Source organism: Chaetodon trifascialis, chromosome 1 (assembly GCF_039877785.1).
Source record: "Chaetodon trifascialis isolate fChaTrf1 chromosome 1, fChaTrf1.hap1, whole genome shotgun sequence".
NCBI lineage: Eukaryota > Metazoa > Chordata > Actinopteri > Chaetodontiformes > Chaetodontidae > Chaetodon > Chaetodon trifascialis.
The window spans coordinates 22,915,363-22,943,094 of record NC_092056.1 but is presented as its reverse complement, the minus strand read 5'-3'; the positions used below and the strand labels follow the sequence as shown (position 1 = coordinate 22,943,094).

Below are 27,732 nucleotides of genomic sequence, written 5' to 3'. Positions count from 1 at the left end.
TAGAACTGCTGCGGTGACAGCCATTGTATGTCTGCGTGTGTGTGCCAGCAAGTGTGAATGCCGGTGTGTGTGTCAGTGCGGGTGCTTGTATGTGCATGAAAATGTCTGTTGGGGCCTGTGGGGTGACAGTTCTGCTCTCAGCAAGTAGGTAATTAGCATGCATTATTCAAATGAAAGACGGAGGGAATGAGGGTGGGGACCTGTCCACCTGGTTGTCAGCACTGGAGCCCGTCTCGTTCAGCGCCACTTACTCCACATATTTGGAACATCAGAGCGCGTCTCTTGTCAATGTATTACCCTCCTCTGAAGCGTGGTGATAATGTACTTTTACAGAGCCCCATTATGAGGCAAGATATGATCGAAGTAAGCCAAAGTCAGAGACTTTTAATCTTTAAATTGGAACAGAAAAGCTGTTATGCACTTTTATGTTTGAGTCAGATCAAGTCAATTTTATTTGCGCAGCACATTCAGCAAAAAAGGTCTGACAAAGTACTTCACACAGCAGCAAAGGGCATAAGTAGACGGGCCTTCACATTAACACAAAGAACGCTCAGCACAGAATGACATACAGAGCTTACAGTATGACACTGAGGTTCCATATAAAGTGGAAGCGTACTTATAAAGAGGCCAGACTCGCCTGAAATCAAACTAAAGCTGCACTGTGTACAAATACAAGCGCACAATACTGGAACGCTTATATTGTTTTAACCAATCCAATATAGTAGCCTTGCAATGCATCTTACCTTTGTGAAGCTAATATCTTCTTGCTGTGGCAATTCTATGGTAATATGTCAGGCTGTAGTTTGTGGCCTTGCTGGATTACCATATATTGTAAGGCGCTCCCGTTATTGTGCCTACTCCCCTGTACTTACTCACTGAGGCTTTGTTTTGTTGGTTTACTTAAAACTCCATGGCAGCAGAGATGCAGGAAGCAGAATTGGAAATGCTTTTCCACAAAGCAGCAAAAGCAAATTGTGGTATTTTAGACCAATTACGGACTTTCATGCACCAGGATCTGGTGTGTGAAGAACTCTCCTAGTTCAGCCAGCAAGGCTGTGCGAAGGCTGAAGCATCTGTATCTCCACAAACATGTCCCTTTGTTCCTGTGAATGAGCTGAATTATGTTTCTGCAGCAAGTGCACTGGCAGCTAAAGTAGCACGAATACTACATTGTGCCTTTGAAAGCAAAACAAGGAAACGTGAAATATGAAAACAGGACTGTAAAATGATAAGACATAAGCTTATTGTATCTGTATACACCTAAAATATTGCTTAGAGTGTGAAAGTGAATGCACACAACAAAATGACTTTGCAAACATACGCACATGCACTCTCCTATAATACTGACTTTTGGCATTTTCCTTTACAAAATATTATCATCTCCAGGCTCATATTTTAGCTACAGATGAGTCACAAGCACCTTGCCTTATTCTCCAGCCCCACCACGACACCCCTTCAGGAGCGGCCTCTGTTTACTTAATTGATCAATTAGCTGCTTGAGAAGGCTCCCTCTCTCCTCCACACGTCCCATTTAGCCAACATTTACATGTGTCAGTTTAATTGTGTCCCTATCTCCTCTCCCAAATTATTTACCTACTCACTCACCCACACTGCAAAGCTCCCATTGTCCCCAGGTGACTGATAGTCTGACTGGAATGGCAATGTGCTGTCTGCATCATAATTTTAACTTTTTTTTTTTTTTTTTCAACTGGAAAACGATGAAGCTGAGGAGGTCTAACCAGTAATACTACAGCATCAACCTACACAGTCTCGTAGACTCTTTTTAGTAACTATACAGGTGGCAACTTTGACCGATCAACTGCTGTATGCTGTACAATATTTAAGCAACAGTCACAGCTTCAGCACAGAGCTGAAATAGAATTAAAAGTGAGTCCTGCATGTGGGCAGACTTGAAAACAAAGCCAAAATATATCCCCAGATGAAAACTGCGGGAACAAAACATTTACAGAGGAAAGTGATTTTGTGTCGGTGCCTGACTTTTCACAATACCCTTTTTTCTCCACGACTATTCAGCCATGGGTCTGCTGGCCTGAGGTCCTCTTCCAGAGGGGTGACCGGGCATGGAATCATACTGGCATAACCCTCCTCTCCCTCAGTGGATTTGCACAATTTACATACAACAGTCTTTTGATTGTGCTGGACCACCAACTAATCCTTTGTTCCCAGGAGGGCTTAGGCTGTAGTGTGTCCACTCTGTCAGCTGCAGACTCCTACTGCCCTCCAGTGGTTGAAAGGCGTGTTACAGCCTGGTGAAGGTAACGGGTGCTCAGGATACTGTATTTGTTGATGTTGATTCAAATAAGTAAGCAAGCATAGAATTTACTGTCTCCCAATAATGAAGGCCGTATTGATGCATTCCAAGTGTTTCTTAAAGGAAAAAAAGGAATTCCTAAAAAATTGGCTTCGGGAATCAACACTTGTTGCAGACTAAATTACACAAAATGACATCACACTGCATATCGTACAATGACAACCTGCAAATAGTGTAGCGTATTTATAGACATAGATCATCATATTAAGTTGTGTGCTGATAATGCACTTAGGGATTCTTTAATTTGCCTTCTATGTATGTTTATCTGAAGGAATGTTTACTGACAAATTATTTAACTTTTGTTTTTTATGTATTTGTTTTTATATATGTACAGAAGAGTACAGTACTTTTTTTGTCTTTAAATCAAACAAGATTATTACTATTATAACTACTCTTCTACCCTCCAGCAACCACAAGGTGGTGGTAAATCACTGAGATTGATTTGGTGTTCTTTGGTGTTCTTCTTGTGTGGCTTCGGAAACCTCGGCCCGCAATGGGTATTTATTTATTTATTTTTTTTTCATTGAAAACAACAAAGAATGCTGTTTCTATTTCTTTAAACCAGCATAAAATATTTTGGCAGTGTTGCATCCTCCTTTGAATGCTGCCACAGTTTGAACTTGTCCTTTATCCTCTCCACTAGTTCAATAGAAATAATAAAAAATGCAATATAAACACATCAAATAGCATTTGTTTCTGCACAGACTCTTTACAGAAGCCTTCGACCAGTCCTTATTGGAATTGAAATTATTTTAAGTCAATAAAGCAAAATGTTTCCTGTGGTTGTTTTCACTGTTAGAAATTCAGAGAAACTCATCCTCAGTCCTTACAGAACAGTCTACTTTTGTACAAAGTGAACGTGTCCCTGTGACAAACTATGAGGCATGTTTATATGTAAACTAACAGCAGCAACAGTCTAAAAGAAAAACCTCTTAGGCCAGAATTTGAAACAGTAAGATGAGTTTGTTCCTTCTGGAGCGCAGGCTACAGCTCAGTATGGGTGCAGCAGGAGCAGAGGGGTTGTGGTCAGAGTCATGTTAGTGTAAGGTCATGTTTCCGGTCCTGTCCAAGTCCTTGAGCAAAACACTGAGCCCCAACCTGCTCAGGGCCCTCTGACCGAACCTCCCTGTCAGTCTCCAGAATACAGATGAAAGTCACTGATGATCTCTGTGGCCATGTTAGTGTGAGGGGGGTGATGGTACACTACTACATATAGAATGATATACTGGTTGAATGGAATAGCTTGATATGTATAGCGTGAAGGATCACATATTATATAGTAATATATTTAGGGCTGACAAAATCTTTATGTCAAGACATTGTGGTTCATAGAGAATACATGATAAGTAAAAACTAACATAATGAGATGTTTGAGTGCCAGACAAATCTTTTCTTTTAATCGTGATAGTGTTTGTGTAGTTCATGAAAAATATCAATCCATAAATGATTAATGACGAAGCAATTTCACCATGTGCACGTGCACACTTTAGCATTCAATCAGCAAACAATCAGTGCTATATTAGACTCAGTATAATTATTACATAATTATGTGAAAATGAATGATTATGCTGGAACTTTAATGTAAAATGAAGTAAGAGTGAAGAACAATCAGTAACACAGATCATTTAAATACATTAAAAACAAATTGCATGTAAAATAAAACATTTGTTTGAGATAATACACATATAACACTGAATAGAAATTCATTCACTTACTTTAAAACTTTAAAAGTAATGTTGCAGCATGTATTATTTACTCTCTGTGTGTGTGTGTGTGTGTGTGTGTGTGTGTGTGTGTGTGTGTGTGTGTGTGTGTGTGTGAATGGAGGCAGATGTGTATTATATGTTTGTACACGGTACAAGCGTCATATGTTGCGTTTCCTCTTAGGAGGTTCAGTAATGACTACATCTAACACAAAACCACAGTTTGGTGTGGAGTCAAGACAATGGTGTGTGTGTGTGTGTGTGTGTGTGTGTGTGTGTGTGTGTGTGTGTGTGTGTGTGTGTGTGTGTGTGTGTGTAGGTATATGTATTCTCATGTGGGCGTCAGTACTCTGTTGAACACTGGTGTACTAATGGTACGGACCTCTGTCAGATTCAGGCCCCCATCACAAGCATCCAGCCATCAGAGTTCAAGCTAGGATCTGCCCATTAACACGGAGGCTGGAGGATACAGGCTATCCACACCAGGAGAGAGAGAGAGCGAGCCTGACACAGAGCAGGTCGCTCTCCCACAGCATGCGCACCAGCCTGCACTTTCCAAGGACATTACGGCTCCATTCCACCAGCTCTCCAGTGGCAGGCTATCATTAGTGCGCTTGCAAGAGCCCAGAGAGGTGATAGCAGGGGAATTGTGGGCTTTCATATCCACAAGCTGGTCCACAGGATGCCAGGCAGAGTGTGGCAATTTAGCTCAGAGGTGATGGAAAATAGTAGGTTAGTTTAATGACAAGTTTGTGTGGCCATGTAAAAGCACTCATCAGAGAGTGGGCGATAGAGAGAATGGGTGAGAAGCACCAAAACGAAGAGAGAGAAGGGACTGTGTCAGTGTGTGTCAATGTGTGTGTGTGTCTCCTCTTTTCTTATTACGGCTCTGTTTTCTTTTTCTAATAGCGTGCCAACTTACATACCAATTTTCAGTGGCTTTAGAGTTTATTTAAAAGAAAATAGATCAGTGAGATGTCAGGGGCGAAGTCTGAATCTTAAGTCCATCCTTTCTTTTGATAAAATGAATCGGCTAATTATTGGAAATTCAGAACAAAAGACCGACATAAGAAAAAATAGAAGGGCTGATGCTCGACTCAACAATCATGACAAAATGTGATATCGTACCTTAATATTGTACATCAATTCACAGATTAATCTAAATCCAAAGCAACTGTTGTATCCATAATATAATACTATGACTGACACGGAGATTAATTCAAATCACATTATTTGAAGACTAAAACACAAATACAATTCCCTTTAAATGTATTTAGTACTTCATTTGTCTTCAAGTCTTTATAAAGGTGTAATCATAATGATATCAGTCCATGACGGTTTACCCTCAGAAAACCCTTCTGATCATAAAAACAGGCTCAGTGCTAATCTTTTTGATAATCTGTGTCAGGATCAGGTTTAAGACTGTAAATGAATGAAGTCACCATTCAGAAATGTTAGTGCGCCCTGTCTTGATGCATTGTTTATTCATGCATCTACTTCACTTTCAATTTCATCCCTAAAAAAAAAAAAAAAAAGAAAAAGAAAAAAAAAAATCAATCCTCCATCTCTGTCTCCCTTGGCAACAAGTTATAATCCATAGTTACGAGGAGCGGTTGCTAGGTGCGTTGCCGAGATACAGACCCTTGTCTCCGCTGGCGCTTCGTAGGAGGCCGCCAGGTCCTCGATGATGGCAGAGAGATGAGGGACGGGTGAAAGGATGACAAGAGACAGGACAATGAGGAGAGGAAATGGACGCGCTCACCTGACAGAGGCTGCGTGAGCAGAGGCACAAAGACAGCGCAGAAGAAAGGCTGAAAACGAGCACAGAGCATGAAAAGTAAACACAAAGAGGATAATGTAACAGTCTAAGTGGGCAATCTGCACACCTCCATTTGCTGCGGCTACGTTTTAGTGCGTCTGTCTCTGTGCGTGTTTGTGTGCGTCTGTTTCTGTGTGTGTGTTTGTGAAAGACGGAATGACAGCAGAAAGGAGAGCAAGATGGGGAATCTACTTTGACTCCTTGAAAAACCTGCTATTATACTAAAAGAAAGAAAGATAAAAAAAAAAAAGGCTGCGCTGATGACTTCAATCACTGAATCTTGAGAGGGCTGCTTTTTTTTCTTTTTTGTCCTGGGGAGTGGGGAAAAAAAAGTAAGCAAAAAATGAAAGGAAGGAAACTTTGAGTACGGCCAGCATTTTCAAGCTCCAGGTGGCTCCTCTTGGGCATAAACAGGAGTTAGGATTTGATTAAAATGGAAACAAATACATGTTTTATCATTTTGAAGCCGTGGTGATGATTCTGGACATGTTGGACCTGTTCTGTTCTGACAGATGTTGCATACAGAGGCAGTAACAGCTCTTTGTTTATTGGTGCTCATGGCCATAAAAGCACCTGAGTAGCACAAGCTGTCATTTTTTTTCTGAGGCTGATCCGGTTAGTATGGTGATGATAGAAACCCATGGGAGTTCTTACTTCTCAAGACTTTCCTTGTTGGTAGATAGAAAGAGCGTTCTTTGGTGGTGAAGCTGCAGGAGCCATCTGCCGCTCCCAGCGCCGATTATCCCCAGCGTCTCCCCCAGGGGGCAGTAGCACCGTGCGCACGGCCACTCGGCACACTGCTCTGCCCTGAGATCAAAGACACAGAGCTTCTGCAAGCCAAAACAGCCACCATCGTCCTCTCTTCTGTCTACCTCAGGACAAGTTTTCAGTAGTTTTATATTTTAAAAAAAGGATATTAATATAATGTCATAGAATGAGAAGCCGACCTCGAAAGCAAGGCTCTTCTTTGAACAGGAAGTGCAGCTACGCCATGCCCATCGCTTCTGACAATGTTATTAGGAAGATAATTCTCACAAGCAAATAAACAGTATGACACACCCCATGCGAATTTTGCTTTCAGGTTGGGTTATTGTGTGTGTATTTCACTGATATTGTGTCATCTGGTGAGGGAGCAAGTATCAGGGATAGTTAGAGTTTGGGCTTTTGATCTCTTTTGAGACTGCAACTGAGAGGCTTTATAGATGATCATGAGCAATGCTTTACACTCAGTTGAAAAACCACCGACATCAGTCACTGACTGACAGCAGTTGAAATATATTTGCAGCTCATAAACACCTAATTTTGTCTGAGGTGCTTGGATTTCATGTTTGTACCCTCGATTCTCTGCTTTCCTTCATTGACCAAAGTAATTCAAGAATCACACGACTGGTAAGAAGTGCTTAAAATGTTCTCTAATTTGTTAGGTCTGTTATTATTAAAAGTTAATGAATTTGAAATCTCAATTGTTGGCTGCCTTGCATGATTGCTTTGATGCCTTAATGTGGCTACCCAAACAAAATCCAAACAAAAGGGAAGAAATAAAAAAGGAGAAATTAATTAAGTACTTATTAGTTTGTGATTTGCACGTCTTCACTGAAAAAAAAGAATCAAATTCGGAAAAAAAAGTACAAGGGTGGCAAGAGACTGCTTCACTGCTTTTTGGTAAACTGCTTTCTATGACTGTGTAAAAACACATTGTGAGGCAATTCAGACGTCTTTAGATGAAACATGAGCTGGACCTCTGGATCAGTATCTGTCCTTCAGCTCAGCAGCATCTCCATCCTGTAGACTCTGCTTTGAGGAGACCCCTGTTGCTCGATTGGAATGACTTCCCTAATTGGATTCAATTCCTAATTGAAACGTAATAAAAATGCATCAGTAGACGTGGTGCCAACAATTACCTCATGCAAATCTCTTGATGAATTGACGTGAGGGGCGTAATTGCAGCTGTTAAAAAAATGCATTGATTTCTCCTGGAATAACATCAATTCAAATCAGTTCACGCTCACGCGTCAGCCTGCGTGCGGAGAGCATTCGTCACTGCTCAGTGTCCCCGTATGGAGGTGTACAGAAAAAATAGAAACATCTGCGCCCTTTCACACGGGTATGTCAAACTGACTGAACTTGGGAGACTTTGTGTCAAATGCGCCACATCTTATCTTTGCATGTGTAATAAAGTATTCCCAACACCTGGAGGAGGGAAACAAAAGAAGAAACGTGTTTATCCTTTGTTTTCACTCTGATGGTGCACAGGTCATGACTTCCTTTGATTTATAGAACATGTTCTGCTGGGAATGCAACACACACACACACACACACACACACACACACACACACACACGGCTGAATACAGTTGGAGAAAAAAGAAATTAAATCAGAGAGACAGAGAGGAACTACGATGGCTTTGATTCTTCCCTCCACCAAATGTTGTGAACGTTATCCGTCTGTCTGTTGATCGGGGGTGGCGGTCGAGAGGGAAAGGGTTAAAACATCTTCTGAGTTATTGCCTACCGCCGTAGTCATAGCAACAGGTTAATAAGTAGCTTCTCTGATCTTCCTCTGTTGCTGCACGGGTTGCTAAGATACAAATAGCATTCTGGACCCAGTGGACTGAACCGCAAACATCTTTTGATAGCAATGAACTTTAAACATTTAAAAGTAATGTGGAAGGAAAAGAGCCCTATATGCACTGAGAGGTGTAGAGGGGAAAAAAAAGAAAAAGCAGCAGCAGCAGCAGCAGCAGCGTTACACCTACAACCACAGTGATTGCATCTACCACGTTTGACCTACCCAGGCCGAACAGGAGCACAGCAAAACAAAATTGAACGCTTGCTAAATCCAGCTACCTCACACCTAGGAGGCTAGTGGTTGGCCCATGTCTAAAGGTAAACGGGCCAATCAGCTTTGGAACAGAGTGGCTGTTCCTAGACGCGTGTGCGAAACCAAGGGCAAATTAAAGCATTGCCTCCGAGTTGCATCATTCTCCCCTCACAGCTCTATTAGTAGGCTAGCCACAATGTCTCTTTACGAGAGCTACTCTCAGAGCAGAATTAGGCACACTTCCCCGCAGTGATATGTCTTTTTATGAAGCACACTGGCGTCATGTGTGCCAGTTCCTACAGGTGCAAGCCACAGTTTAATTCCTGGGAGAAATGCATGTCTGGATACCTCTGTTCCCTGTGAGGTGACGTAATCTCAAAGCAGCAGCTTTATGTATATTTTCCTTTTCAGTGTAATTCTGGCTCAATGGATTTCTCAGACATTCAGATAAATGAAGATGTGGACTGATGATCTGAACGCTGATTTGAAGAGATGAGAAACAGGTGGCGTCATCACCTCTCTGTTCTCATCTGAACTTTTTTTTTTCTTGTTTTCTGCTCCTTGTCTCCTTCCCCTTCAAATAATAGGAGCTGAAAAGTGCATTGATTTAAAAAGACGGACGATGCACATTGACACAACAAACGAACAAACACACCAACAGCTTGACTGGAGGAAGCTGTGAGGCCGCAGTAGGGAGCACTGGAGTCGTTTTTGATGATAATGCTTGATCCCTCTGTTCTCTCTGTCACTGGGCCTCATGCTTTCACTTCAGCTCAGCTCAGCTGTCAGCCAGCAACGGCTACTCACTCAAGCGCTCGCGCACACGTCCAACCTCACGCACGCCCACCCTGACACTCGCACATTATCCGAGGTTGCGGGATTGTGTGCTTTCTCGTATGCAATTACAAACTGTGGTGAAACATATGATACGACAGTCTGATGAAATATCCATTTGTGTGTATCGCATTTCAGAAATGAGAAGCTATCCATGTGTGGTAATTTGGATGCTTATAGGCAGCATTAATTGTGTATTTGTGTGATTAAGACAGTAATCAGAAACTAATGACACTTCAGTGTGATTTATGAGAATGGATGAAATTTCACGGCTGAAAGGTGACAGGTTAAACAAGACTGACCCGCCAAATGCCAAGAGAGATTTAAACAAAGGCCAGAGCTAATTCATCAGTGAAACACGGGGGTTGGGGGGTGGGGATGTGTGTGTCGCCAAGCCTTGGACAGCATGAGGAGTCCATCCAAGAAGGGATGCTGAGGTTACACTACTTCTGAAGGTTGAAAAAGAAGTACTCACAAAAAAAAACAAGTGTTTCGTGAGAGAAGGAAATGCTCTTGATGCTCTCTGTTTATTAAAATGATGCCCTGGGTTTTCGGGAGATTTTGACAGCACGAGGGTCATGAAGCTCAGCCGTCATGCTCGTGAATATAAAGAATCGCAAATTTGCAGTTGCAGTGTTTTTAACCACAACAGTTTTATTCAGCGTACATCTACAGATGAAAGCGCCACTCTCTCCAATACTGATTAAAGGCTCTCCGCTCCCTGGGGGCTGCACGCTGGTTTGGGTTCATTCAATCTCGGCCTTGATTACTCGATTGGTCTCATTGATTGAAGGGGAACTTTAATGACCTATTATCTCAAGTGTTAATCAGGTGTTGACAGACAGCTCTCTGCGGGACTGGGCAGGGCTGAGGGCCAGAATGGACAGAGCTTGCTGGACTCCTGCCGCTTGGATGAGTCAAGGGTTGTGCGGCACACAGAGTACAGACGCACAGCTCGGCAAGTTTCCCTCTGGAGCACAGTCTGTGCAACGCGGTGACATCATCTTCAGTTTGCCCAGGTCGCCTATGACTCAGATGTTTTGCTGCCTTTTTTTAACGCGCTCATTCTCACTCACTTTATCTTCCCTTGTTACAGTTTTACCACCCTGTGAATTAATTCTAAATGAGAGAGAAAGGAATTGATATATATAAAAAAGGAGGCCCGTTCGTGCTCTCCATGTGTTCTCATTTCATTTTGTATTTGGAGAATATACGCAATCGTGTTAGCCTTGTCGAATATTACATGAGAGCTGCTACATTAAATTGAGCTTTCGATTGTAGTTTGGAATGAAATTATTTCCAAATGTGTATAATGCATTTACACTGTATGAGGCCCATCGTATCTCGAATTTCATAAATTTCTCTAAACTGGCTTCATCAAGGAAAAGAGGCATTTTGAGACCGATTCAGCAAGGAACCTGTCTTTCCTTTGTTGGTGCTTTGCTTGCTATATGAGAACTTGAACGTGATTTGGTAATATTTATCTGCAAATGTAATTGTTGCTGTGTGGTTTTCTTTGTCAGGTTGCCTTTGAAAAACAAATTGAGTTGCAGTGTTAAAGTACAGAAAGAAATCCTTGTAATTGCAGGGTTAGGGTTTCTTTCTTTTTCACAACTTTAATTTCACGTGTAACTTAAGTGTCTCTTGTAAGACATTGTTTCTGCTCCAATAGTTTTTCTCTTGTTCAGGTGGTAGTGGGTGGAAATCTTAGCAAATGCACTTCCTGCTGTTCCAGTGGAAAGCAGAGATGGCTACACGAGTCCAAGTTACACCTGTCTGCTTCACCTCCTGTATCTCCAGCCTAAATCTCTTTTGTCCCTCGTCCCTCCCCCACATCTCCCACTGCATCCCTCTCTTTAATTATCTCCCTTTTCAATCCCAGCATCTTCAAGTCTCATCAATGCTTCTTAATTTCCATCAATACCACTGCAGCCTAAGCTCCCCACACCTGTCCAGTCACCATGGCAACCTCACCTCTGACAGCAAAGAGCTCTGTAAGACATGGCATGCTGTATTCCCCTTGATTAGATATTGATTAAGCTTTTGTAATACATAATAGGATCAAAGGGATTGTGCAGCTTTGCTTACCCAGGTCTTCTTCACTCTTTCATTTAGTTATAGTCTTTTGTTATTTAGGAATATGCATGTTAAGAGGGATGGAATCGAAATCTGCCACCCTTTGTCATAGCCATTCAGAGCCTCCTTCAGGGACCAAACCTTTTTTTATTTCATATAATCGTTTAAAAAAAGAAGTGAAGTGGAGGCACAAAGACTCTACTGTGCAAATCTGCACTTTAAAGACAATGTTGATCGCACATTCGGGTTTCTGGGTGGTGGAGCTTATGCTTGGTGTTTGCAACATGTTTCCCATTTAAGAACATGCTAATAGGCCTGTTGGAGTGTGCCGAGACTCCCGAATGCTTGAGTGTCCCTAATGGATGCATTGATAGATTAATGGACGATAAAAGTCAAATGCTAAATGCATGGTAAGTGACAAGTGATAAGTCAATGTGGTAAATATTTGTGCAGGACATAGTTAAGAAGTTGAAAGGCCATTATTCACGATTACCTAGAGACAAGCCATTCCTTGGTATAATGAGGCACATGGCATGAATTTAAAAGCGTATGAGAGTAATGGCGTAAAGTGAATTTCTGTTAATTATATATTAGTGTCAGCTGCAAAAGAATCATGAAGACATTATGAAATTGGTTTGCTTTATCATAAAGCTATTTCATCAAACGTTCCATGTGAGGAGACAGAGTAAATATTGTTATCTATTGACAATGCGGCACCTGTCCAACACCTGCCTGTTCAGAACATGCCGACTGCTTGGCCTCTTGCACTTGTCTCGAGAACCTCTCATCCAAACGTCACACTCAACACTGGGCTTCCTTGGGTTGGCTTTGGTGGTTTTTGACATGTATCTTTTAACCGGGTGACGGATTTTAGTCATTGGGCATCTGGATCCTAAGTTATCAGAGAAACAAGCTGAGCTAGCATTAGCGGCAGCTCAGTTCGCAGCCCATCCTGATGTCCCGCGTCTGCTGAAGAGCACAAGAGAGACACTGATTTTTAATGTGACAACTGCTTTATTCACAGTTTTTACCTGTTTGACTGTTGGGCCTGTCTGGAGGAGGAGGAGACCTCTGTGGATTATTTGGCTCCCAGTCAAAACCTCCCGAACAATGAACATGAATTCTTGCCTTTGAGAAAACAGCAATGGTAGTTCTCTCATGATCCCACGCTACATCTCGACATCATCAAACTCTGTCTTTCGAGAGACCCCTGCCAACCCCTAAAATTACAAATTGTATGTTGAAGCCTCCAAATTGGGTAAGGCCCATGTATTTTTCTTTCACCTGTCAAACTCAGATATGTGCTCTCGCTTGTGAGATTATATTTACTGGAATGTCCTCCATATTGTGAAGTGGTGCCAGGTCTGAAGCTGGCTAGTATTTTCACCCAGCTGGACACTGTATGCACTCGTGGAAAACACTGTGCTTTTTGATGCAGCCAATTCACATGCTGCTCTTTGTTGATGTGAGTGATGTAATTCTAAAATCCTGAAGACACTTGCTTGAGGACACTAGAAGGATTGAAACAGATCTTTTAAACACTTTTTTTTCTTTCTCATGTGTGTCTATGTTGTCAGCTGCCATATTTGAGCTTCATAAGACCACCCCATCCCAATCAACATCACCAAAAAAGTAAATACACACAAGAAACACTCCAGCCAGACAGGAGGTTGTGTGTTTGTCAAATTTACACTGAAGATTTAGAGAGATACAAGGTTGAGAGAAGTGAGAAAAACGATTTTTCCTTTCCTACACTGAGTAGGGTAGGCGGAATTGAGGATAAACCCGGGAACTGCAAAGAACCATGTTTGGAACAATCTGACCTTTTTTTTCTTACAACTCAAACAAGGATAAAGACAACAAAATGTAATAACTTTCCCCTATCCAATCCATACTTCATGATTATCCCTCACTCCAAAACATTGGAAAAAATGGAACTGTCAAAAGAGTCTGGTTGTTCCATTTTCTTTCCCTTGGCCCCCCTCCTGGAGACAAACAAACAAACCCCTGTTAGCACATTTCATTAGCTTTAGGGGTTACAGAACAGATTGAGTATCGACAACAGTGGCTGTCGAGGCTTATGGCTCAAAGGCAACAGTAGAGGAAAATCTCAGGGGTAGGAGATGCAATCGAAAGGACCAAAATAATTCAGCAGGACTCACTCGAGGAACAATCCAGTTTGTCATGTGGAATCATGGAGTGTCTGCCGCACAATGAGAAAGGGTCCCCTGAGACTCTGGACGGGAGTCAACATGTGAATAGCCAAGAGTTAGTGCCCCAACTGGCCACTGTTTGCCTTTTTATCACCTACAAATTTAGCAACCATAAATCTGTTTCCACACCAATGCTGCTACACGGACGCAGCAGAGAGGCCCATAAACAAGGAGTGATGTTTGGTGTCTTGGGATGGTTTGGTCATTGATGTTCCCTGGGGTGTCATGCTCTATTCTGGGAACAGTTGCTGTCAGAAGATTTTGATGTTTTCCCTCCGTCGTGATGGACAGTTGTGGCTGCTGGAAATTGTTGAACCATGTTGAAATGAAGTTGAAGAAACAGGTTGAATTATCTCACCGGTTGTGCACAGGGGGTTCAGGTTAATTGTGGGACACAATGTTATATGGGCTTTTCCTCCTACTGTAATAGACTTTGAGGCATCTGGTGACTTCTGACTGACACTGAGGGTTAATGAGGGAGGACGAGTCTCAGGGCCATAAAAAGGACACTGACTATAGGCTTCAATGTGACCTGACCCTCCTTACCTTAACGTCTCTGTCGATAAAATGCAGCATGAGGAAAACCTCTGATTAATCGATTGACCTCCTGCTTCTTATTCACAGACGGTAACCAGCAGCAGCCACTGCACCTGATTTTGTTTCCACTGTAACACCTCCACGAGACAAGAGCTGAATATCCATTTCCCTTTAATCAATTCACAATTTATTCCCCTCCCTCTTCCAATCTCCCTTCCATTTATTATGCATTATTCGCCCTTTTTAAACGATTTTCTACTAACCGTCTCATCTAATTTGGTATTCGGATATGGTTAGCGCTGTTAGCTCAATTAATACAATGACATGTCCTAAATGCATTCTCTCCACAATCCAAGTGACAAGAGGACACCGAACACTTCACATCTTTGCAAACGGGGTCATGCTTGCGCACCATGATAGATCCAAACCTTCAGGAATTATTTAATCAAGCTCTGTGAATAGATAAAAAGGACAAAGCAGCCTCAATCTTCTACAGGACTGTGCTTTATTTTAGTCTAAGCAGAATATAATGAACTAGAGAACTACAGAGTTCAGGAGCACTATGGGAGATATCACCTCGAATCAGGGAAACGGACCCGAGCCAACGCTTATTCAAATTACATCTCTGTTTCGAACAAAAAGAAAACAGTAAATCAGTTTGTTCAAGTCCAATAACAAAAGAAATGATTATTCCATTTGTTGTGATTAGAAATACCCAAATATATTATGATAAATGAATTTTGCATGAGTAAAAGTGAAGAGGATGAAATTAGATAGTGAAGCTGGGAATGTAATGATTCATGATACGAAGATCCATGGTGCAAAATTACCTGTGACTAAATGTGAATTCTTTAAAGGCTCTCACTGAATGCTTGATTGGAGCAAACGGCTCAGTTAGCTGAGTTTGTTTACATTTTGGTCCATGTAACCAATGGAAATGGAGGTGGATGACCACATCCATATTTGTGTCAGAATGGGCTTGAGGCAAAACTGACTCTGGCAAAGTGTTTGTCTTTACAACAGATTTTTGACCTTTGAAGATAGAACATTTGGCATCCCCAGAGTGTAGTGTGTCTGACCACTGTTCACAGGTAGTACTGTCAGAGAGAACAGGCTGGGTTTAAGGCAGAACTCCCTCCTCACATTAACAAACCTGACGGGAGGAAAGCAATGTGACACTCTCTGCTGTTGGTACAAGTCGTCAGTGGATGGAGTCACATTAGATAACAAACTGTGGAAGAAACTTCCCATCGTTAAGAGCAGAGAAGATGAAAATCAGAGATATGTCAATGATTACAACAACACAAAGAGCAAAACAACAAAACTAAAAAAACAAAAAAGAAATACACTGTGATAGAGAGAGACAAGAACATTACAGGAAACCATTCATGGCTTGGAGACAATGAGATATGACAGCATACGTATCAAAACCAATCTGACTGAAAAGCTTGATTTTTTTTTTTCCTTTTTTTTTCTCAAAACAACAAAAGGCCTCAAATGAGATTCTTTTTGAACATGCAATGCTGATTCATTTTAACTCAGTTGTGCAATGACCAGTACCATCAATCATCCTTTTACAGTGCAGTTTGTTAATTCTTGTATTGATTTAAGAGCTTTCAGTGAGCAAAATCTCTTTGAACTCGCCAATCCACCAGGGATTTCATACAGGGATTGTGCAGCCAAAAAAATAAGGAAAAATGATCAAAGCATATACGAATAAACCTCATGACAATGGGTCTATCCCAGCTTCAGCAGATAATAACTAAACAAAAGAGAGAAAATAAAGGACCATTTACTAACATGAGTAGAAAATCCCATTTGTGAACATCAGTGCTTCACTATACAAGAAATAACATCATTTTATCTTCTGTTTTTGATAAATTATTTCATAGGTTCCTTCTCTTAGTTTCACTGAAATATATTAACTATTCTTTTAATTTTTTTAAACGTTTGAGCATGATCTATCATACGGCCTATAAAGAAGGTTCAACAGAATTGAAAAATAAGCTATATTGTATGTACAGGAGTAACGCAGCTGTGTGGTCAGGAGAGCATCGGCAGATTGGGTCAAGCAGGCAGGGGGTTCTGCTGGGTTCTACAATAATTGCTCTCATGTTTGTCCACATCCTCCAATCTCAAATGTGGGTTGGACTGTGTATGTTAAAGGATGATTTATGTACATGTTAAATAAACTGTTACCTGGAGTTTCATTTTGCAAAACGAACGTCCTTAAATGTTGTGACGGCCAAACTTTTACTTCCAAGAATTTGAAAGCGTCATGGTGGCAAATGCTTTTTTTTTTCTTTTTTTTCTTTCTTTTTTTCTTTTTTCTTTTTTTTTGTCGCACTGTCAGGCGGTAAGCATGCAGATGGATGAACTCCACTGTCACTGTCATATCTGTTCATCAGCCCCAATTGGACTAATCCAATTACCGCACAGGCGATCTTTCTTCTGTCAGAAAAATCATGACATGTCGGTGTACACAGAATCTTAATTAACGGATCACTTCGGGGCCGTGGCTTAGGTTTGACACTAAGTCAAATACTCTCTAAGCCTTGGTCCAATGCTTAGGGTTGTAGGATGCATGTTCAGAGCCCAAACTTAAGGGGCTTAAAAGGACTAAAACTCTTCTCGATCCCTGCACTGCTGTGGATACATTTTATAGTGACATCATTGTCCCACAGAGTTGGGCTTCTTAACACGAGCTGCTATACAACCTTCTTTTGTTTTTGTATTTCATAGGCTATTTACATTAAGGAATAAAAAAAAGTCTTTGTCTTCATTACTGTCAGCCGTCTTGTTAAACATAATTGCACACCTCCAGCAATTCACTGTGCGTTGTTAGGTGGACGATGGCATCTTTTTTTTTTGTCTGTTTGTTACTCTTGGAACTGGATGATGATAGTATAAATCCAAAGCACAATTTAGGTGCTTCATCAGCCCTTGTGCTGGCACAGCACTCCCCCGCGATGGGATGCGATCTGACCTCATGTTTGTGATTCTGCTCGACCAACCCTCAGGATCAGGGGTAAGGCAAGGCTCTGAACCTCTCCACTAATCATGACATCATAGCGCCTGATGCCCTGAGTATTGGGAGTGATTTTGTGGAGTTTCAGTTTAGCACACAGCACCCCCACCACCCAGTGCCTATTTCCACCTCCACCTTTTTCCATACAAAAATCCCATTTCCACGGCAAAACCCTTTCTGCGCAAAAGAGAGATGACGGAAAAGCTCTCTCCCAAAGCAGCTATTAAATGAGAGGCATTAATTTCTTCCCTCCTGTCCAACAGGTTCCTTTAATTATCTCTCCACTTTCAGTCAATTACATTTCACTTCCTTTCCTTGACAATCACTGCTATTTTAGGGTGAGTGTTATGCACCCAGGGGGTTGGAGACTCGTAGACATGCTCTAGCACTCCTCTGCTTGGCCCTGCCATTGGTTTGGGCCTTGAAAGATACATGTTCCTCTAGAGGCCTGACTTTGTGAGCAGTGGTGTAGTGGTAAGCATGGTGTTTGAGTATGCTATGTACACTATATACCCCTCAGTGTTTCATGTATTGATACAAGTCAAAGTGGGTACTTCCATTGGTGGCAGCAAAGCAAGTTGCTTAAATTCTCACTGTCATACAACTGGCTGTACTTGTGTTAAACCACTGATTCTGAGATGCTAAATAAAGACAGCATGGCCACAGAGAAGAGAAGCTTTATGCTTGTGGCGATATGGACATCATTTTGACATGTCCTTGTAGGTTTTTGCCTGGCATGCCAAATATTATATTCTCATAATTAATTAGATTCAAACTAATTCCTTTTGGCTAAAATGCCAAGTTACATTTTCTCTTTGTAAATTAGAGGACAAATATCAGATAGCATTTTGGCAACAGCTTGGCCAGTGCCTGCTGGGTTGACATTTGTCATTGCTCTTAGAGGTGAAACACGGCCTGCACTAAAGTAAAAACCAGAGCAGACTGAGGCTGGGAGCAGGGCAAGAGGAGACTCTTGTCAATAAATGGGCAATGGAAAGAACAAAAAACAATCTCTTCTTGTTTTGGTAGTTCCGGAACATGTTTCATAGCTATTTCTGTTTTTAATGCGCGTCACTTCAGTCGCATCCTCCCCGGGTGTAAAAGTACTAAAAGCACCCTTGTTAAGTGTTGATTTCACATTGCCTAATTTAGCCCTGGCATAGCAGAGATGCTACATGAACACTGCACTGTTAGCCAAGCAGACAGCAGGATACTAGGCTAGGCTGGGTTTTGGCTCACTGGGGACTCAACCTGCCATTAGCAGTAGGAACTAGTACAGCATCTGGTACAAGACAGAGAAGATCAGTGGAGCAGGCATGCTAGGTTCATGTTCAGCCTGACAGAGCATCACTTGCAGAAGGTATTCTAAAGATGGCCAAGACAAGCACAGGAAATTTCATTGCTCATGGTACATTAGACTTCCCATCGATTAGTTCAGCTTCACATGAATAATGAGCACAAACGTTTTCAGAACATGGCTTTGTTTTGACCTACTTCACATCACTACAATTCATGTAGCTTCCTGCTTCTCCTGCTAATGCCCGATCAGGGGCTGAGGAAGGAGGGCTCGGCTTTACCCTGCATGTATTTGAAAGCAATTTCTTTTTCTTTTTCTTTTTTTTTTTTCAAATGTCATTTTGATGGGCATCATTTTGAGTCTGAAGAACTACTGTGCTTCACAAATATTCTTTCAGCTTTGAACAATACTGTGCTTTGCAGGTGTCCCAGCAGGGAGACAAGCAAGAAAAGGAAAGAAGTACAGAGCAAGTTATTTTGTAAAAAACTGCAGCCTCTGTAGAGATCGTTGAGACACAATTACATGCTGAAAGAAGAAGCACAATAACACAGTTGCCACAGCAGCTGCTTCTACAGAATTGAGGATTTCCAGCAAAGTTGTTAGTTTCGACCCACTTTTAAGCAACTATTGTTGTAACGTTTGTGCTGAAAAGAAAAAAAAAAAAAAAGGGTTTCAGAAATTTTATTGTCCGTCTTTCTCTTGTCATTTTTGGTAACACCAATCTACTTTGCAATATTAACACCTTGCTATGATACGGAAGGTTTTATCCCACATCCTCCATTGCCACTCCGGGAAAATTTGGCAGTATTATTGGTGCCAGGTCAGCTGTCGGCAGCCTTGCCAGGGAGTAGGCACAAACATAATTCTCTCTAATCTTCCTTCTGTCATCCATGTGCATGCAGGGGACCATCTCTCCCGTCATTTGGTCCAAGTGATTATCCCGGTGATTTTTCACTTGGTTGCTGCTAATGTATAGAGGCTGGTGATTACAGTGTGATTAGAGGGAAAGGTGAAATAGCATGTCTAATACGGTGTGGGAGATAATTGAAGGGTAGCGAGCACAGACATTAGCCAGGTTCGAAAATGCTGTTCCAAGGGGAGAGCGGCTGAACAGGAGAGGCATGGCTGCTCTGTGGACATGGGAAAGAGAGGGGTCGTGTGGCGCGCTGATATCAAGGACTCGAATCAAGACCCTCTACTTACTTAAATGAAGAATGGTGGTACGCTGAATCTGATGACACATTTTATTAGTCCCTTTTTCTCTCTAAAGAAATCCAGAAAAAGAGAGAGGTAACGGCAAGGAGAAGAGTCTCAGTAGCAAAAAATAACTGGTTGGACTGGAGCCTAAGGTACCAGACTCCAGTTCTAGTTGAACCCTTTAATCCTGTTCTTTGAAAGCATATAGCGCAAATATCTAGTGTGTGTCACCAGGAGCTTGTTTACAGCTTCTGATTTTTTGGATCAAGTCACTGGGCATCATCCTAGAAGTATCGGTTTCAGGGATCTTGATGTTTGGTTGTTGACTTCCTCTCATCACCTCCCTCTCTCCTTCTTGCCTAACCATGCCTCTTACTGCCAGCTGTCAGCTCAAAGGGCCGGTGTACGGATGTGAGCTGGTGTGCGACAGAGAAAATTGGGAAGTGTTCAGACTGATTGAAACAGCATCGCTCCTCCCTCTAGACTCATTCCAAACATATTGATCTGCTTTTAGAGAAGAGCCCGCATGGAGAGCTCGAAAACAGTCAAAATAAAGGCTACAGGACTCTATATCAAGACATGACAGTACTGGAGTGCTTTCCTGTGTTCTGCCTGGCGTCAGCGTCAGAGAGGCTGCAAGCGAGCTGAACGATGGTTAAGAGTGACTGTTCAAATCTCATTTAGATATAGTCTGTTTAAGCAGTAGCTTTTTCCCCATAGGCTCTATGTATAATATATGAAGAAAGCAGGTCAGGGAACATGTTAATAATGGAATTTACATTACATTTGACAGAGCTAAATGAGCTCTAAAAGCCTGCACTCCTTTGCCATCAATACAGTAAATTGAGTTTGTCTTCAGAGAAATTTATGTTTGTATCTGCCAAGGGACAAGAGGCAATTTTTCTCAATCTGGAGTATTGCAGCAGCTCCAGTGGACACACATTTCCTTGGCATGTCGCTCATATAAGTCCTGGTTGTTTACAACGGGCATACTTTGTTTTGTGACAGAATTCTGATGCCACAAGGGCCAATTCATTTGTATGCTGAGTTCATTCTGCTGGCAGTTTCATTAGCTGTCACCTCACTCCTCCTCCTGCTCTGTTCCCCTCGTGACCATCCATTTGTCCATCTCTCTTAGTGGAACCATCTCCTTTAAACAATTTGTGGCTTCATAATTCACACTCCGTGTTGCAATATAAAAGGTCAAGAGAAGAAAAGAAAAAAAAAACAAAAAACAAAAGACACACCATGTCCATTTTGCTTGGTCTTTACAGTGGATTGTCGCTTGAACACAAAGGCTAGTGAGAAGCCTTAAACGTCTGCACTCCGTCCAGCACAGACATTAGTAAGTTCAGTCTTTTTTTTCTCTCATCGTTCTTTTTTTTTTTTCTTCCAGAACGGTCTGTTCATAGCTGTCAGAGAGCGCGGTGACTTTTACGTCATGATGAGCGAGATATCCAGTGGCTGATACCTTAACATCCAAGAGGAAGAGACTTGTTGCGTACAGGGGCAGATGAATGTTTTCATTTCCCCCACTTTTCATTACGACTTCAAGTATTTTTTTCGAACAACAGCAAAAATTAGCAAATCTACATTTTTTTTTTCTAATCTACTTTACTATTCTACAACCTGGTGCTAAATCAGCATCCAGAGCAAAAGATCAGCCCCTATACTACAATTCCATGTCTTTTTTTTATACATTATTCCATTTTCTTTTATTCGTACTTACAGTAGGCCACTGGATATTGATTTAATGATTTTTTGACTACGAGTAAATTGTAATACTTGCAGCTACAAGGTATGAGTTTTTAAATATATATTTATATATTTATATATTTATATTCTTTTAAAAAGCGTTTAGTCCTTTGGTCCCTATTTCCTAAGGAATGATGCATGTAAATTATCCTGGATTCTCCTCTTCTCTCCTCGTCTTCTTCTCGTTTTCTTCTTTGATCCAGAGCTTGCCCTGTCACAGAGCACAACACCTGTGTAGGCACAAAAACCAAAATGGCAGCAGGCTGGTGTGTGTGTTTGTGTGTATGTGTGTGTACACACACGCATGTTTGCTTCAGTACTTGAGTTGGCATTTGCACGTATTTATACATGTACAAAGTAGATTTTTTTTTTTTTTTTTTTTTTTAAGTGTAGCATCCTTAAATGTGTATGTTTGGTTTGTTACCTGTGTGTATGTGTATTTATCTATATCCTGTGTCAGTATGCATGCTTTGAGCATAATGAGTCTATAAAGGTTTTTTTTCCCCATCATGTCTAAAAAAGAGCAGCAAAAAGTTGGTCTCTGCAAAAAATCTTCTTCCACAGACGCCAAAGCAAAACAGGGAAAAAAGAGGCATTTGCGAAGAAAGAAAGAAAGAAAGAAAGAAAGAAAAAAAAAAACTCTGGGATCCCTCACTCAGTCACCCAATCTTTCAGCGGGTTTCCAGCAGGATCAAGGGACCACCCTTCCTTCATGATATGTAGCAGAGCAAGAAGTCTTTGTACTTTTACTGCACTTGTGGAAATAAGGTGTTGTGGCCCTTCATCCTGTGACAGAGAGAGGGGAGGGGGGAGAAAGAGAGGGGAGAATAAGGAGAGTGGATTCAGTGAGGCTGCAGCAAACATGCTCAGGGTTGCTGGCTCCTGGTTATCACACAGACTGACAGGCACAGCCAACAGCATGAGAAACAGACGGGAGGAGAAAAAAAAAAGAGGAGTGTGTCAATCAAAACCAGATATAAGTGGGCTAGAGGTGGGGTGGGAGATTTGTGTTTTAACCATATGGAACAGACATCTACACTGTGACAGCACTAATCCAAGGAAGGCCTAATTTAAACTGACTACATCTCCCTGCACAGAGAAAAAAAATACAGCTGAATGTTGCGTGAGATGCTGCTGTCATTCATCTTATTGTTAATTCATTATGAACAAACTACCAAAAAGACCAAGGAGGAAACATAAAGAAAACAAGACAAGGTTGTGTGCGAATGATTATGACAGAAAAAACTGATGGTTGTCCAATATGAAGGAAAAAAAGCACATACTCGAGAAATAACCTGAAAAATCCCATTTAAAAAATAAACACAAAGAAAGCCCTGGCTTCTCCCCTGCTTTTGTGTTGCTTTAAAATGCTGCATTGTCACTAAATGTGTCCGTACTGGCCAGCTTTGGATATAAGAGATCTACTTTACAGCCTATCATCCCTAATATGTTGTGAGCTGTGATGTGGGAGAAGAAAGGCTGTGAAATCACAGCAAATCACTCTCTGGGAGTGAGCATGAAAGGGTCTGACTTTGGGACGGGAACACGCGCCCAGACGCTCTTTGTTCTACCTTTCCATTCCTGTAAATGAGCTTGTTACCATTTCATAATAGATCTGCTTTTTAGATGTGGCAGCGGAGATTCTAACTTATTTCTTATGCGTGCCAAAGCGAGCTCAGCCATTAGCAGCATGAAGCACTAACAGTCCCGATTACAGATGCCTTCTTTCATAAGCCGCTAGTGATTCTCGCTATACGTACATCTACCATAGAGCAGAAGAAACACACTGTGGCTTTAAAATAGATCTCTTTTTTTGCAAGTAAACAGCTTCTTTCAAAACATCACAGCTATTTCACCCTCCAACTTTGTCAGATGATGAAGAATTTATTTTCTTTTTTCCCAAGCTGTTTTGCCCCACCCCCCCAGCCCCCCACCCCCCACATCGCCACCTACTTCGATGGCTCCATAAAAGACACCTGGCAGTTAAGAGGCATAGTTGATGCCAGAAAGACCTTATCCCTCCCGGCTTGCCTGGCTAGACACCCCCCTGAGTTCATTGGATCGACTACGGGAGGGCGAATCGCCTGCAGGGCTTCTGAAAGAATAGGGCAGAACGAGTTCAATGAAAACGACTAACTCTTATCAGGGTTTGGCCTCGAGGGATAGAAACAAACTCACTTGCAAAGAAAGGACCTTTTTCCACTGTGAATCTGTTTGCTGCCTTTTCTTTTTACAGATCAAGTAACAATTATCTCCCATACAAGCAGCAAAAACACAAGACATAATTTATCTGCTGCCATAATCCTACTACTAGAACAACAGGCAGCAGCAAAAACTCATCCCTGATATTTCTATTTTGTATTTCCGCACCCTCCTGCTATATCTACAGTATGGCTGTATGGTGGACAAATTTTGGCCGTGTGGGTCTGCAGCGCTGCCTGCAGCTCCGTTATCACGGTGTAATTGGTTTGCACCCTCATAAATAAATAAATGGGAAGTGATTCTCATGTTAGGCAAACAAAACAATCTTGCAAAAGTACTCCCTGTGCAGATGGAATCAAGGGAGAAGTGGAGTGTCAACATTTGCCTGTGCTCTCTGCGTGAACGGTGGAGATTTAATTGGCTGCACAAACATAGGGTCGTCTTGGCCATCTCTCCACTAAACAGCTGTCGATCGGGTGGGAGAAAAAGGTCCTTTTTGCAAAGATTTAGACTTTCATAAAAAATTATATTTTGCTGAAAAGAAAAAAAAAACACTGATGTGAATGTGAAGAAATAGAGAAAAAGAAAATACAGTACATCCATACACATGAACCCCACAAGAGAAAGTAAAACATCACAAGGGCACATGGTACAATAGCACAAAGGGTTAAAGGCCACTTCCAGTTATAATCAACCAACCAGTCAGCACGTCAGTTACATTATGTACAACAGGTACCAGCCAAGAAAGGCATTGTTTTACTGCACTCCACAAGCTGCCAATATACAAAATACAGTAAATATATATATATACGTATATATAAAAGGAGGGCAGAATATAAAGATAAAGTTTAGAGATATCAATCAACGCCACGTCATGCAACGCAGTCACAGTCCCACCACATGACGTCATCCAAAAGAAAATGACACCATGGGTTCAACTTACAGCTGTGGGAACTTGGCCCCATGACAGGTGTGGGGTTGGGGGGTGGCTATAGCGGAGAAAGGCCACCTCACACTGTGATTGGCCATGTCAGGTTGCCAGGTTGGTGGGGGTGCAAAAGAAGGAAAGAAACAGTGGGATTTTCTTTTCCTTAAGTCAGAATTCAAAGCACTCTTTCCATATTTGTTCCACACTCTCTCACTTATTCTGCCTGACAAATCAAATGAGGTTATTATGGTCATTACCATAAAAACTGGAAAAAAAAAAAAAAAGAAAGAATTGACAAGTAAAACAGAAATAACAGAACAAATAATCTTCAACACAGCACAAAAAAGGCCTGCTCTTGTGCCTCAGTGTGGTGGTGAAATATTCTCAGGCTGACAACATTTGCAGGTTAAAAGGTTGAATTGATGTTTTTATATTCACAAAGATAACCCTTAGGCAGAAATGCATATTTCAGAAACTTGTCCTGTCTACAGTAATTGGATTTGCCTTGCATTGTTTGCTATGAGGGTGGCCGTACAGTGAGTGCTTCAGCTTTTTTTTTGCATTAAGTTTATCTTTAAGACACAGAACGCAATTTGAGAGTAGCAGGGCTCCTGAGACCAGCAGAAGAGAATGCTGTCTGATCGCGTTTTTAATTCAACTTCAAAGCGAAATCGTCAGTGTTATAGAAAAAAAGGGGGGTGGGCTCTGAAGTTATCTACATATTGAAGTTTTCACCCAAGGAAAGCGCGAGAATTCATCATTCAAGTTTCATCGAAGTTTTTCATCGTTACAGTTGAATTTAGAGAAAATTAAACAGTTACAGGTGAACTTTACTTCTTTCAGTCTTTTCCTCAAAAACTCGATGCACTGTCTGTCGCAATGCAAGGCAACAAATGAAAAGAAAGAAATTAGAAGTCGATTGGTCCAATTTCTCAAATACCTTTTTTTTATATAAGAGCCCTCATGATTTTTAAGAATCTATAAACCAGGAGCTGCCTTCAGAAGCTCCACTGGCGTATTTTTTCTTTCCCGTTTTCATGGGATTGCTCTTGGTTTTGGTCTATTGGGTTTCCTTAACAACAGAAGTGGTGTAATAACAGAAGAAAAACACAGAGATGGATTGAACCAGACCAGAGACGAAGGAGGACATGAACACACACACACACACACACACACACACACACACACACACACACACACACACACACACACACACACACGCACACCTCCTGCTAAAGTGACAGAATGTTGTTGTGGGAAATGTCTGTACTTGGAGAACATCTCAATGACTCTCCTGTCATTCAGTGCTGTTGTTGATATTTTCCATTTGTCCCTCATTGATGTGCTAAATCAACCCCACCCACCACCACCACCACCACCACCACCTCCTCCCCACCCTTTCGCAGGGTGTCTGCTTTGAAAGCCTCTCTTCAATTAGCAGCACACAGCTCTATCCAAAGGCTATCAGGCAACGGATAAAGGGAGCATCTATCATTTGTATTGCATACCACCTTCCATTAATGCCATCCTGTGGCTTTTAAAGAGTCAAATCTAAAACAAACAAATGGTATTACCATGCTTTTATTTATGGAGGAATATAATCCAGGCTTATGTTATTGTAATGAAAAGTTGCTTCGCCAATTGGGCGAAGAGAGCATGCATCTATATTACTTTGCACTGGCAGCTGCACTTTGTAACAGATGGGCGATGATTCTTTGAATGAAGCCTGACACTGTGAAATTAGTCGTTATTGAAGGATGGTGCCACTTTAAGTGAAGCATCTTTTTATTAGTTTGTATGGAAGCTCTGCCTTTTTAAGGGCCAAAACAAGGAAGTGTTAGTTATTGAAGATATGTGCTGGCAGATACAGTATGCTATCAGCACAAGTAGGTAACCATACGTTTGCAAGATCTCGTTTGCTCCGCTCTGTGAGTGCATACTTCATAAAAAACAGTATCATTAAAACATTTTAATGACCCTAACCCTAACGACAGATAATTGTGGGCATAGTTCACATCGATTCCGCAAAGTATAAACTGGATTTCAGTATGTTATACAGTAACTTAAATGTTCAGCATTAAATGAACTCTTTTGCTTTGATGCGTAAACTCTGGTGTAGTTTAAAAGTGATGCTTCTATATAGTTCTGAACACATTCCCCAGAAGAACACAACAAATGTACAACATGAATGTCAATTTTGCATTGGCATTTTATTAGGTGCCCATAATGCTATTTATTAACATTGGAAATGTTGTTCATTTCAATGTATTTACTTTTATACACAATAAAACCATAAACCACATTCAGTGCCAGTTATGGTTCATTTAAATGAGACATGAAAGCATGCACTCAATGTAGAACAAATGTCCTCATGAGAAAAATGTCCAGAACAGAATAAAAAAGGCGAAATTACAGTCCTAACACAACCCTAAAGTCTGTTTTTGCTATTTTGCAAACAAAGAATGACAGAATATGAAAATGGAGTATGACTGTTTTGGCTGAGAACAGATTGTGAAGCATCACTTGAACTAACCAAATGGTGCTTACTGGGATTGGTGCTGTTCTCCACCATTATATGAGCCGCTGCTGTTTGTAGGGTGAGTGAGTGCTTTTCCATTAAGCATCTTTTGGCGTATTTTTGTGCGCACAAACTTTTCTGTCAAACATCATGCATTTACTCATCATGCTCATCACTAGTCTTGTAAAAGTTGTTATACTATGAATCTACTGTATTGTTGTGCATCCCCTCAGCGAATTTTCCTACAAGTTAATGTTCAACTGAAAGGACCTCTAGATTCTGCTAAGCAGCTGACAGAAATCGAATGCTGAGTTATTTTAGGAGAGAAATTACAGCTATCTGGTTTTATGAATTTGTAGCTTAACAACTCGCATCGATTCTCAACGGCATCCTCAGTAGACGGATAATTATGCACAGCTGGGTATTGATGATGTCATCAGTTTGCACTGGAGCATCCTGCAGGTACAAATTAG

The 27,732-nt window shown here is 41.4% G+C and overlaps 1 protein-coding gene across 20 annotated transcripts in view; it reads right to left on the bottom strand.

The window, feature by feature from the left end:
- Positions 1 to 14,815: 14,815 nt before the first annotated feature.
- celf6 (CUGBP Elav-like family member 6) overlaps positions 14,816 to 27,732 on the bottom strand; it is a 143,108-nt gene continuing 130,191 nt past the window's right edge. For 16 of the 20 annotated variants that reach the window (XM_070968361.1, XM_070967842.1, XM_070967970.1 and 13 more), the window contains one exon: positions 14,816 to 22,397. The gene's annotated coding sequence lies outside the window, so the exon portion shown is untranslated. Of the gene's footprint in view, positions 22,398 to 24,756; positions 24,829 to 27,732 lie in introns of all 20 variants that reach the window. The other 4 variants (XR_011602400.1, XR_011602409.1, XR_011602415.1 and 1 more) reach the window with 1 other exon arrangement.